At 38.8% G+C, this 13,537-nt stretch overlaps 1 long non-coding RNA gene across 18 annotated transcripts in view; it reads left to right on the plus strand.

Moving 5' to 3' along the window:
- Nucleotides 1-13,537, plus strand: part of LOC124084810 (uncharacterized) — a 115,264-nt gene continuing 101,727 nt past the window's right edge. For 2 of the 18 annotated variants that reach the window (XR_009225696.1, XR_009225706.1), the window contains exons 1-4: nt 643-924; nt 1,344-1,434; nt 4,010-4,143; nt 10,051-10,120. This is a non-coding gene — a long non-coding RNA (uncharacterized LOC124084810). The other 16 variants (XR_009225695.1, XR_009225703.1, XR_006849252.2 and 13 more) reach the window with 14 other exon arrangements.

The raw sequence follows: 13,537 nt of genomic DNA on the forward strand, positions 1-13,537 counted from the left end.
GGTGCGGCCTGTGGGGCGGGTGCGCGCGCGAGCGGGCACGTGGGGCCCTTTCGTCCCCGGCGTCCGGGCGCCCTGCGCCAGCCCCCACTCCTGCCCCGGCCCCACGGAGGTGGCTGGTGAGCAGAAAGATCCAAACCCGAGCCCCTACCGCGGGCCGGCGCATTCGCGCCTTTGTGTTTGTGAAGTGCTCGTAACAGCCATGAAAAGAATGGCGTCCATTTACATAATGCTTTGTTTGCATCTTGCTGGTTTCTTTCTGTTGAAACCCGCAGAAACCCAACCTAGCAATTCGGTCCTTTCTACCGTGGCAGTCTCTTGTCTGCTACTTGAAACAATAGTGTGCGTCTCTGGAGGCCTTATTTAAATTCGAGCGGTGCCGACCAGAGTTGGAGGTTTCTGCGGCATTTCCCGCGCGGCCTCTCCGGTTCTCGCTTTTCGGCCCTCTTCTCTCACAGCGCAGCCGCAGCGCCCCACTCTCGGGCGGCCCCTGGTGACGCCCGCCATCTTGGGAGGCCTTTTCTGCCTAGTTCATCTCGCTAGAAAATGTCGCTGAGATGCCGGCACATGAGTTGTGATTTCTGCCCCTTCCCTTTCCTCTTTGAGCTAAGCCAGACTCCAGAATGTCAAGTGAGCAAAGCATACTTAGTCCCTCAGTGAAAGTGGGCTAACGTGGCGCTCCCCATCGCCACCCCCCCCCCGTCGCCATGTTTCCTGAACACAAAATGGCGACACGTGGCCTGGATTCGTCGCTCAGGAGAAATTGGGGTCGCCCGAAAGCTCTAGAACGCGCCGCCTCTTGTTCACTGGGACTTCCCTGCGACGGGAGTCCTTAAGATCCCTCCTGTAGGCTGGTCCGAAACGTGGCGGAAGAAGTTTAATCCTCCCTCCTTTAATTTGAAAGGAGAATGTGAATAATAGTAAAATGTAGGCACGGTGTCGATCATCTCGGCCTTTTTTTTTTTTTAGATTTTCATAGTGTATGGGCAGTACCATGGGGAAATTTCAGGTGTCCCCCCGCCCCTGTACCAAAATACTTAGAAACCACTGCTTTAAGGAATGAGATGGGGAAAATACTGCTTTCCCAGATCTCCTAGTACACGGTGTTGTGCTGGGAAGACCAAAATATGATTTTTAAAATAATACAAATATGTAGACATACTCTGTAGGCATTTTCACAGGCAGTTAGTTGGTCAGTGACCCACAGCTTATTATAATTTGTATTGTCTTTTATGGTCTAGAAGGGACAGATCTTATGGTAGGCATTTTATTGCATACTATCTTAATTTTTACCACACTCTACGAGGTAGTTATCCCCTTCTCTTTCTCTCTTTTTTTTTAAGCAGAGGAAGACACTTAAGCCCAGAGAAATGAAGTGAGCCATTCAAAGTCATACGTTGTCGGGGATGGAATCCAGACCTTCTGATTTCTTTACTGGTGAGCACATTTTCCAGTTTTTCTATAAATCAAGGTTTTTGAATTAAATTCATTCTTTCTTTCTTTTTTTTTTTTTTTTTGTAGCAAAAAAGCTACCAAAGGTGCTTAACCATTGAGCCACATTCCTAGCCGTCACCCTTTTTATTTTTTTTTATTTTAAAACAGTGTTGCTTACAGCTTCGCTAAATTTCTGAGGCTGGTTTTGAACCTGTGATCCTCCTGCCTCAGCCTCCCGATCTGCTTAGAATTTAAATTGTTTTTAACGTGTAAATGTGCTGACTTTGAAGGTTACCTTTAGGTAATCCTTTGTTGTGTAGTCAGCCCATTTGTATCTCCTTGGGGATTTCCATTTTCTCCTGATGTGAGTGACACACACATTTGAGCCCTGTCTGGGCTTAAATGCTGTTCTGTGAGGTAACTGGATAGGGAGAGAGAGATGGAAGTGATTCAGACCTTTCCAAGGCCCACGTGTCTTAGTCTGGCCTCCTCAGTGGCACATTTGAGTTACCTGGCTCTAGGGGAGTGAACAATTCTTTGAGAGACTCACTTGCTTCCTTCAGCTACTTGTGCTTGACTCCTTCTTCACTACCCCTTATCCCCAGCTCTGTAAAAATGAGTTATTTTACTCTGGCACCAAGCCTCCATTATTCTGCAAATATTGACAAATCCTGACATAGTGTTAGATAAATCATAGTCTGTGGACACCTCAGTGTAACACATGGTTAGGGGGTCCAGGTAACAAAAACATGCCTAAACAAGGACTACATGGCTGTTATAGATGGAGAGGGATTTTTGCTTTTAACTTACATTAACGTGTGTATCAAATTTTCCAAAAGTCTTCATATTGTTTTATATAACTCTGCAAATAACTTTGATAGGTACATACCTAGGATATAACTAAGTACTTAGTGCTATTATTATTACAGTAATAATAATAGCACTAAGTACTTAGTTATATGCTAGGCCCTGTTCTAAGCCTATCCTATGCTTTAACTCAGTGGCTCTTAACATTATTAAAAGTAAAATATTAGAAGAAATCGATCTTACATTGTAATTCAGATGTACACACATATATCACATATCGGTTCTTTTTTTTTTTTTTAATTGGGAATTAAATGAGGATGCTTTACCATTGAGCAACATCATCTTTTATTTATTTATTTATTTTTAATTTTGAGACAGGGTTTCACTAAATTACTAAGTTGCTGAGGTTGGCTTTGAACTTGGAATCCTGCTTCAGCCATCCTAGTTGCTGGGATGATAGGTGTGTGCCACTGTACCCATTTTATATAACAGATTTTTTTGCAAAACACTACTTATTACTACATGCAATGTATTCTGGTTCCAGTTTCTGTTCATTTATTTATATTCAAACATAAAAGGGGTTGTTATAACTAAAATGATTCAAAACCCATTAGTAGGTTGTGACTGGAATACACATTTAATCCTCATATAAGCTCATGAAATGGGTGGTGATATTATTTCCATTTTACAGAGGTACTGAGAGGTGAAGGAGTTTGTCCAAGTTCAGATAAAGTAGTAAAGTATGGATATGAATGTAGGCAATCTGAGTCCACAGATGGTATACTTAACCATAAGGTAGATGTGGTCTCTGTGGAGTTCTTTGTAGGGAGACAAAGTAGATTAAAGAATTAAAAATACTAGTAATGGCTTGGCATGGTGTACACACCTATAATCCTAGCCACTTGGGAGACTGAGGCAGGAGGATTGCAAATTTAAGGCCAGCCTCAGCAATTTAAGCACTAAGCAATTTAGCAATATCCTGACTCAGAAAATAAAAGGGCTGGGGATGTGGCTTAAGTGGTTAAGCACCCCTGGATTCAATTCCTAATTAAAAAAAAAAAAAAAAGATACTAGTAATGGTTCAAATCCTGGTGCGCTCTCCAAATACAACAAAAAAAAAATATTAGAAAACAGGAGACGAAAGGACTAAATTGCATATGGTCATGGAGTATCCTGATTGAATGCATTATGGTCCTCCAAATTTACTTTTTTTATCTTCCCTAAAGAAATTTTTACCAATCAGGTAAAAAAAAAAATTTTTTTCCCCAAGATTGCCTGTTTTAATTCTTTTCTGCCTGAAATATTTCCTTGATTTCTTCTTATCTGAGTACCTCTAGGACTAATTGTACTCCTCAGTGAAGTATTTCCTTTCTCATCTTCCTTAGCTCTTAACCTCCCCGAGAATCCTATATCCCACCTTCAGTGGCCCACATTTTACTGTTGATGAAATCCTAGAGTGATGTGTCCTGTAGGCTCTCCAGGTGCCCTGGAGATGCTGTAATTTGTCAAAGTGGGCTCTGGATTTTGGAATCCAAGGCTCTGTGCCCTAGCCCCATTCTGTGACTGACTAGCTGTGAGACTTCTACAATTTATATATCTGGGTCTCAGTTTTTTCCACTGTAAAACAAAAAATTAAATGATCACTAAGCCATTTTTAAATTCTATTCTGGGAGTGATACTATTTAATGACCTTATTATCTCTGAGTGGTGGTGGGTAGGGTTGTGTAAATGTTTTACTCACTTTTGGAAAATTCTGTACTCCCTTACTCAGATCTGGATTAACTTTTGAATTCCACATTACCCATTTTATGGATGAAGCTCCTGAGATATGGAACAATGGATTGAATAGTCACCGCCCCAACCCTGGAATCTCACACAGGACTCTTCTCACTCAAATGACCACAGGTTGGTTAAGGGGTTTAATATGACTGGGAAGGTGAGCCAGGTTTAGACTTTGGAAGTTGAACCACAGGATTTATCTTCCATTCAGAGAAACAATTTTTACTTCTTCTTACATTATGTTGGCATGTTATATACATAAAACTTTAAAAAATGATTTTGTATTACTTGTATAAGCATCACAGACAGCTTTGCCAATAAGTTATTATTGTACCAATTTTACTGATGAGCCATCTTTGGATTAGAAGAGTGAAAGAATTTGCTGAAGGTTATACAGCTTATTGGGACCTGAGTTAGATTTTTTTTTTTTTTTTTAATTAGCTGCCATGACATTACAATGATCTTGGCAATTCATACATTTGAATCAATTGGGGTATAAATTCTCATTTTTCTGATTGTACAGATTGCAGAATCACACTGGTCATAGAGTCACCTATATATATACAGCATGAGTTAGATTTCTTGATTACTGCTTGTAGATTGTCCTTTCCTTAACTTCTGATGTCTGTGGCATAGACTTTATTTTATTTTTTATTTTGGTATTGGGGATTAAACCCAGGGTGCTTAACCACTTAGCCACATTTCCTTTTTATTTTTATTTTGAAACTTGGTCTTGCTAAGTTGTTTAGGGCCTCATTCAATTGCTGCAGCTGGCCTCAAACTTGAAATCCTCCTGCCTCAGTCTCCTGAGTTGTTGGAATTATTGGTGTGTGCCACTGTGCCCAGCTGTGTCACAGTTTTGAAACTTGGATAACTTTAAATTCAAAAAGCCTCCCAAATCAGTCTTTGTTTTTCTGTCCTAGAACATCCATTCCAATTACCTTAGGCTCCTTACTCTTGTTTTAAGATAATTTCTTCTCTTCTTGATCTCTAGTGCTTACATTTATGAGTTTGTGAAGGAGTGAGAGTGATTACTCAATGAGACTCCCAAATTCCCTGGTGGTAGGGACCATATTTCTTTTCTTTAACCTACTTGTCCCAGCAAAGTATACTATAGCTATTTAAATTTGCTCTATAAACATGTAGCATTGTTTTTTAAAAACATGGTTTAATTTTTTTCTCCTCCATCAGAGCTCTCTTTTATTTAAAATAATATTAAATTGAGAGGGCCTTTTCTCTATTATATTATAGGCTACTATAGCCTAGAAACTTGTCTTACCCACTTTGCAGATAGTAACAATTTGGTGTCATGTGCTGGTTTCCTTGTTCTGCTGTTAGGAGATCACTCTTTGGTTGCCTGAGAAACATAAGAAGTTTATTGGTGTAGTTTGCAGAAGTAACCCAAAGATACAGCAACATCCTTGGCCTAAGTTCTCCCTATTAGACAAAGCAATGCCCTTGGATACTCTATGGTATCTCTGCCTGAAATAGAGTATGTGGAAGAGATGGCAGAGGAAAGTTTAAAAAGGGGAAAAATGAAAACTGAATGCAAATACAAAGTATAGAAAGTGAGGATGGGTAAAAAGCGAAGAGTGAAATGCAGTATTGGTGGGAAAGAGGTGAACAAAACAATCTAGTGGTTCATCACCCCTGCTTCCCTCCTGTGTGCCAGCGCACAGCTGGTGGTTTGAGAAGCATAGACTGCTGTCTTCAAAGAAGAGCAGTGGAAATGATGACTCCTCTTGAGTTGATTTCGGGTAGCACACACTTCCATTTTTTTTTTTTTTTTAAACCTCTATGTTCATTACCATGTAGAGTAAATTTCTTTGCTTCTGCTATCAGCTGGGGATGGGATTGGGTGCCAGTAACTTTAATATTAGCCTGAGTTCAGTTGATTTATCAGGGAAAATATGTTAAAAAATTACTGAAGGTTTTCTTGGTCAAGTTTGTATACATTCATTCAACAAGTCATTATTGATTGTTTAATATGTCTTAGACACTAAGAATATACAAATGCATGAGATCTTGACCTTGGCCTCAAGATGTTTATTATCTAGATGGAGAGACAGGTAACACAGACATGTGTTAAGTATTAATATATGAGTTAGCAGAGAATGCAGTGGGAGAAGAGAGGAGGGGCCTTAATTTAGCTTTGGAAGCAATGGGAGAAGGCGGTCTAGATAAAAGTTGACATCCAGAGTCCCAAATGTGAGGGGGAGGGTAGGAAAGGGTATTATAGGCAGAGGGAACAAAAGTTCAAAATCAGAGAGAGCATAGTCCATTGAGAAGTTGTAGGCATTTATGACGGATGTTTGCATTATCCAATTTTTAGTGATTATTGTTCTCCTGCTTCAGTAGTGTGGATTATTTTAACTTTACTGTGCTTGCTATAGCAGAGAAAGTTGCAGACTTTATTTTGGAGTATTACTTCTGTTTTAAAATGAAGACACCAGAAATTGCACTTTTATCTAGGAATGCTAAGGAGAAAATGTAAATGAAGCCCAACCTTTGAATTAGCAAATGACTGGTGATCAATTGTACAGTAAAAGAAAGAAGGTACAGTGGCACATCTGTAATCCCAGTGGCTCCGGGAGACTGAGAGGAGGATTTCGAGTTCAAAGCCAGCCTCAGCAGATTAGTGAGGCATTTAGCAATTCATTGAGACCCTGTCTCTAAAGAAAAATATAGGGCTGGGGTTGTGGCTCAGCGGTAGAGCGCTCACCTGGCACGTATGAGACCCTGGGTTCGATCCTCAGCACCAAATAAAAAAATAAGTGAAATAAAGGTGTTGTGTCCAATTACAACTAAAAATAAAAAAAGGGCTGGGACATCAGCTCACCTGGGTTCAATCCCTGGTACCAAAAAAGAAAAAGAAGAAGAAAGAAAGAAGGTACAGCAGAGTGTGATAGTGTAAGCCAGTAGTCCTAGCCAATTGTGTGGTTGAGGCAGGAAGATTGCTTGAGCCCAGAAGTTCAAAGCCAATTTGGGCAGCATAGCAATACCCCATCTCAAAAAAAGAAAAAGAAAGATGCAGTGTACAGTGTATCTTTGTCATCCAACTTTAGGGTCTGTTGTGCTCTGTTTTGTTTTTAAGGCTTTAAGGCTGTGTGTGTGTGTGTGTGTGTAAATTTATGGTCTTATTCAGTTGGTTAGGATATTTGAGTTAGGGAGGAGGGAAAGGGGGTCTAGAATAATTGTGCCTTTTTATGGCAGAACAAAAGAAATACCTTTCATGCTGGGAGGTGGCACACACCTCTAATCCCAGCGGCTCTGGAGGCTGAGACAGGAGAATCACAAGTTCAAAGCCAGCCTCAGCAACTTAGTGAGGCGCTTAGCAACTCAACGAGACTCTGTCTCTAAATAAAAAATGGCTGGGTATGTGGCTCAGTGGTTAGGCATCCCTGGGTTCAATCCCTGGTCCAAAAAAAAAGAAAAAGAAAAAATATGTTTAAAAAGCTCTGATCCCACCAACTAAGCACAACAAGGCATAGTCAGGAACTTTGTTTTAGAAAGACAGTTACTTCAACTAGACAAAATGTTTGTTCAACATCATTCACTTTGTAAAGTCTGTTTTGTTCAGATTAAGAGCATTGATTTTTGTTTTTGTTTTTTTTCCCCACATGGTCCTAGCTCCATTAAACAGAAACCTTATGTGTATTCCTTGAATAATGCTGGGATTTTTACTGGATTAAACAACAACAAAAAAAAAAGGTATATGTGAAATAGGGAAGAATAAATTTAGCAGTCAGCTTGTAGATTCAATGGTCATTTCTCAGTCATCTTTCTTACCTTTCTTATCAGAAGCAGTTGCTGCTCCTTCCTTGCACTATGGCTTCACTTAATTTCTATGGCATTCTCTTAGCTCTCTGTCTACCTCCTTGGCCCCTCTTCCTTAACATTTTTTTTCTTCCTAATGCCTTCTCATCTCTTTAGCCTCCAGTGACAGAGTACTCAAAGTAGTCCACCTGTTCTGCCTACACTTATTTCTTAGTGCTTTATTTTTTTTTCAAAACTTTAAATACCATATATCCAGGTGTGGTGGCGTACACCTATAATCCCAGTGGTTCAGAAGGCTGAGGCAGGAGGATTATGAGTTCAGAGCAACTCAGTGAGACCTTGTCTATAAATAAAATACAAAAAAGAGCTGGGAATATGGCTCAGTAGTTAAGCACCTCTGGATTCAATTCCTGGAAGCAAAAAAAAAAAGGTCTGGGGATGGTTCTCAGAGGTAGCATGCCCCTGGTTCAATCCCCAGTATCTAGGAGAAAAATTTATACACAAAACATTTTTATATTTAATATATAAAATATTTATGTGTATCATACATATAATATACACTTTGTATATTATATAATATATATATTTGTTAACCTGATAATTATTTTTTTATTTTTTTGTGGAGCTGGGGGATGTATCACTGAGCTACTCACCCAGCCCAGGACATTGTTTTGATCATTGCTGTGTTCTCATATTCTAGAATAGTGCCTAGGATATTGGAGTTGAATGAATAAATTTATTTAATTTTCAAACAAAAATATATTTGGTATATAAAGGACCACATAACAAGGGGAATATCTGTGAATAAGGTATTATTCCCGCCCCTAAATTGCTTATAACCAAAAAAAAAAAAAAAGCTGTTTCTTTAGCATGATAAAGTGCTACATCATTCTGGAATTGGGGAGATTAAGGCTAGTATAAAGGGGTGTGCTTGTCATCAGAGATGAAGTCCTGCTTTGTCAGGCCTATCAATCATTTGTGCTCTTTCTGGGAGGGCAGAATTGATGATAGTTTAGTTCATTACTGGCTTTTTAGGTTACAATTCCTGATTGGTCTTGCCTTGTTAGAGCAGTTATGACCTTTTGAAGAATTTCTTAAAAATCCCATTATTAGTCTTAATTCTTTTTGGGTGCCTTCTAGGTATCTTCTAATGTAGCCCCTGCCTCCCAGGATGAGTGAAAAGAGTTCACCAACTTTACCTTCCGCATATCTGAAAGTTCTTTCTGGTAATCCTGCCCATCTGCTTACTAACTATCTGGTCTTAAAGCTCTCTGAACCTGTTTCTGTACCTGTCAAATGGAGATAATGACAAATGACACCAGTCTTTGTTATGAAAGTTAAATGATGAATATATAATTTTAAAAATAGAATGGAAAGTGGAAGAGGGATTGTTATTTTCTTTTTAAGTAAATACTATATATCTCTGCCCTATTTTGAAAAAAGTTATAATATATACTTAATTGAATGTATATTTTATATGTGTATGTATATGTATCTGCATATCTATATATCCTCTCCACTCCCCTGGACTGGGAATTGAACCTGGGGGTGCACCACCACTGAACTACATTCTTAGACTTTATTTTGAGACAGGGTTTCACTAAGTTGCCTAGGCAGGCCTTGAACTTGTGATCCTCCTGCCTCAGCCTCTCAGGTTGGTGAGATTACAGGTGTGCACCACTGTATGCAGCAGAGCTTTTGCTCTTAACTGTTATGCTATCTGTCTTTAGTAGGTTGAGGGGAAGAGATTGAACAAGAACTGCATCTTGTTGAACTTGAACTGAGTGTAAAGGGTTCTGACATTATTAACTTTTATTTCTGACCATAAGCATCTTATCATCATAGCATGTGCCTTAATCCTCTGAACTGGTTCTTCCCTCAATCCAAAGAAATATATGAGCAATAGGTTAATTGTAGTCTCCTCTTGTAAGATTGGGTATTTCCTGGGCCAGGAAATGAAGCTAAATAAATATGTGTGTCTCAGTGTTCTTTGGAACAGAAGTGGGAGTTTCTCTGATCTTTTGTGGTTATGCTTGTTTCTCCTCTTCTTCTTTTTTAAAATTTTTTAGATGTTGGTAGACCTTTATTTTATTCATTTATTTTTATGTGGTAAAATCGAACCCAGGGCCCCTCACACATACTAAGTAAGTGCTCTACCATTGAGCCATAATCCCAGCCCCTGTTTCTCTTCTTCTTCTTTTTTTTTTTTTTTTGAGAGAGAGAGAGAGAGAGAATTTCAATATTTATTTTTTTTAGTTTTCGGCGGACACAACATCGTTGTTTGTATGTGGTGCAGAGGATCGAACCCGGGCTGCATGCATGCCAGGTGAGCACGCTACCGCTTGAGCCACATCCTCAGCCCCTGTTTCTCTTGTTAATACAACTGGTAACAAAGAGAAGCAGAGCAGTGTACTGAGAATTTTCATGGATTATCTCAATCCTTAAACATAACCTTATAAATAGTCATTCTTTCCAGATATGGTGGCAGTTGCCTATAATCCCAGCAACTTTGGAAGCTGAGGCAGAAGAATCACAAATTCAAGACCAGCCTGAGTAATTTAGAGAGACCCTAAGCAATTTAGCGAGGCCCTGTCTCAAAATAAGAAATAAAAGGGCTGAGGATGTAGCTCAGTGATAGAGTTCCCCTGGACTTAATCCCTCGTACCAAATAAATACATCGTCATTTTTACTCCTGTATTTTATAGCGTCAAAGAGAGATTAGGAAATTTGCTTAAAGCTACACGGTTAATAAATATAAGAGTTGGGATTTGAATAAAGTGGCCTGGCTTCACAGTCCATGCTTTTAAGCTTTGTGTTCTGCTCTTTCTAGGCGTCTTTGACCTGTGTGAAATAGGTGGTACAAATTGAATATCCCTTATCTGAAATGCTTAGCATTAGAAGTGTTTCAGGCTTTGGAGTTTTTTGGATTTTGAAATATTTGCATAGATTTTTACTAGTTGAGTATCTCTAATCTAAAAATCCAACATCTATATTTTGAAACTCAAAAGGTTGCTCAACCTATGTAGGCCATGTGGTTTGAGAGGTAGAAGGGCCAGTTTTGTTTTTCCCAAAATGGCAAGATTTTGGTTAGTGACTAGGAATAAAGAGGCCTTTGATCTTTCTTGGTTCTGTTACCAACTTGTTATGTCTAGGAGTTCAGTTTTCTTAGCCTTGTTGTCGTCATTCATTAAACAAAGGAATTCCTCTATATGGTCTATAAGGTCCCTTTAAACTCTCAAGTTCTGGGATTGATAATAGCAAGTAAGAAGAATGACATTTTTTAGCTTGGTGTAGTGGTATTTGTGCAGTCTTAGGAACTCTGCTTTATGCAAGGAGGATGCCAGATTTCAGTGAAGGGTTGTGCCTCCTTCCTGAAGAAGGCAGGTCTGGGCTCTTTTTTGAAATTGGTTGCCAAAGGAACTTAGCTGGTCAGCAATAGCCAGAAATGCTTTGGTTGAGGCTTGGGTACAGATAACTAAAACAAACAGGTTTCAGTCCTTACCTCCCCTACTCCCCTGCCCCCCATCATTCCTTTCCCTTTCCTTTTCAAACTGCTAGTTCTGAACACTTTCATGTGTAGGGCACTGTTTTAAGTACTTAACAAAGTGTTATATCATTTAATTTTTATAGTAAGCTTGTGAGAATAGGGCCTTTTCTAAATTTACAGATAATGAAATGGAAGGAAATAAATAATTTGTCCACGTTTACTCAAGTAGAAAATAGAGTCAAATCTATGCTTTTAGCCACTGGGTTATACTGTCTGAGTAGGTCTAAAAGGAAAAAAAAAAAGGTAGAAGGAGAACTTTAGTTTTTTGTTAGTGAGTTTTGTTTGTTTTTGTTTCGTTTTATTTAGAAATGATGGACTCTCAGAGCTGGAAAGGGCCATTAAAGTAATTTAATACAATCTTGTCTCCAGTCTGCCAACCAATTACAGGAATGCTTTCTATTGTCTCCCTGACAGATAATCATCCAAATTCCCTTTGAATATCTCCATTGATGGGGGAGTGCATCACTTCTTGAAGATATTATATTGTTGAATAGCTCTCTTTGGTGGATAACTGTTTCTTCTTTTGAATTGAAATCTAATTCAGTCTTCTCATTAATTTTAGGCCAATCCCATGAACCATATAGGATAAATATAATTCATCTTCCATATACCAGTCTTGTGAACTTTTGGAGACAGTCTTCCTAAGGCATATTTGCAATTTTCTTATAGCATCTAAACTTGCTTTGAATTCTGATTGATATGCACAAGAGCAATCTCTGCCTCTTACTATTTTGTAAATTCAACCTAACATCTTTATTTCTTGTGATAACTTAGGCACAAAGTGGGCCTTTCCCACATCCTTGGAGAATGAATAGATGGTGAGCTAAGCCTTTACAATTGCATATGATTTTGGAGGATTTGTAATCTTCTACTCTTATAATTTCTAGAAGTTCAGGCTGCTGCCTTGCACACTGTTAGAAGTCACAAAATGGCTGTAAGTTTATCCCAGGTCGATGAACTGCATTTACTACATCAGACCACTAGGTGATGAACAACTCAAATCCAGACTGCCAGGGACTGTGGTGTACAAGGATGGTTTCTGTTTGGAATTGGAAAGGCCATCCGAAGTCATCTGGTCCAACCTTATTAAAAGGATTTTTGGGAGTAAAGAGAGGAAATGTGTTTTTTGTATACTTTGTTTTTCCTGGGTTTGTTCTAATTTTAGATACTGATTTTGCTAGGTTGTTTCTTTGATTTTTATACAAGAGGGGCATGGACAATCTTTTTTTTTGAGAGAGAGAGAGAGAGAATTTTTTTTTTTTTAATATTTATTTTTTTTTTAGTTTTCGGCGGACACAACATCTTTGTTTGTATGTGGTGCTGAGGATCGAACCCGGGCCGCACGCGTGCCAGGCGAGCGCGCTACCACTTGAGCCACATCCCCAGCTCCTATGGACAATCTTTAAATATATATTTCTTTAATTTTTAATTTTTCTTATTCCATATTTTTTATTGGTGCATTATAGTTATACATAATGGTGGGATTTATTGTTACATATTTGTACATGCACACAAAATAATAATATAATTTGGCCAATGTCATTCCCCAGTATTTTCCTTTTCTCTTTCCTCTTCCGGTCTCTTTCCTCTACTCCACTGTCTCTCTTCCATGAACAGTCTTTTTTTTTTAATTTATTTTTTAGTTTTCGGCAGACACAACATCTTTCTTTGTATGTGGTGCTGAGGATCGAACCCAGGCCGCATGCATGCCAGGTGAGCGCGCTACCGCTTGAGCCACATCCCCAGCCCCATGAACAGTCTTTATATGTCCAATTTTTTAAACATTTAAATTAAATTTATTTTCTGACATACAAAAACAAAATTGTACACATTCATGGTATATCATGTGATATTTAAATCAAGTTAAACATATCTATTCCCTCATATATTTCTTTCTCTTTTTTTCTTTTTTGGTACTGGAGATTGAACCCTGGGGTATTTTACCAATGAGCTAGATCCCTGGCCCTTTTTATATTTTATTTTGAAACAGGGTCTCCAATAAGTGGCTAAGGGCCTCACTGAGTTGCTGAGGCTGGCCTTGAAATTGCAGTCCTCCTGTGTTAGCCTCCCAAGTCACTGGGATTACAGGTGTGTGCCACCATCCCCAGCTCAAACATTTATTTCTTTATGGTAAAAATATTCAAAATTATTTCTTCTTTCTGTTTGAAGTATATAGGACATTATTGGTATCAATGT

The sequence above is a fragment of the Marmota monax genome, unplaced genomic scaffold (genome assembly GCF_021218885.2).
Source record: "Marmota monax isolate L192 unplaced genomic scaffold, Marmota_monax_Labrador192_F-V1.1 WCK01_AAM20220418_F8-fsc00106, whole genome shotgun sequence".
NCBI lineage: Eukaryota > Metazoa > Chordata > Mammalia > Rodentia > Sciuridae > Marmota > Marmota monax.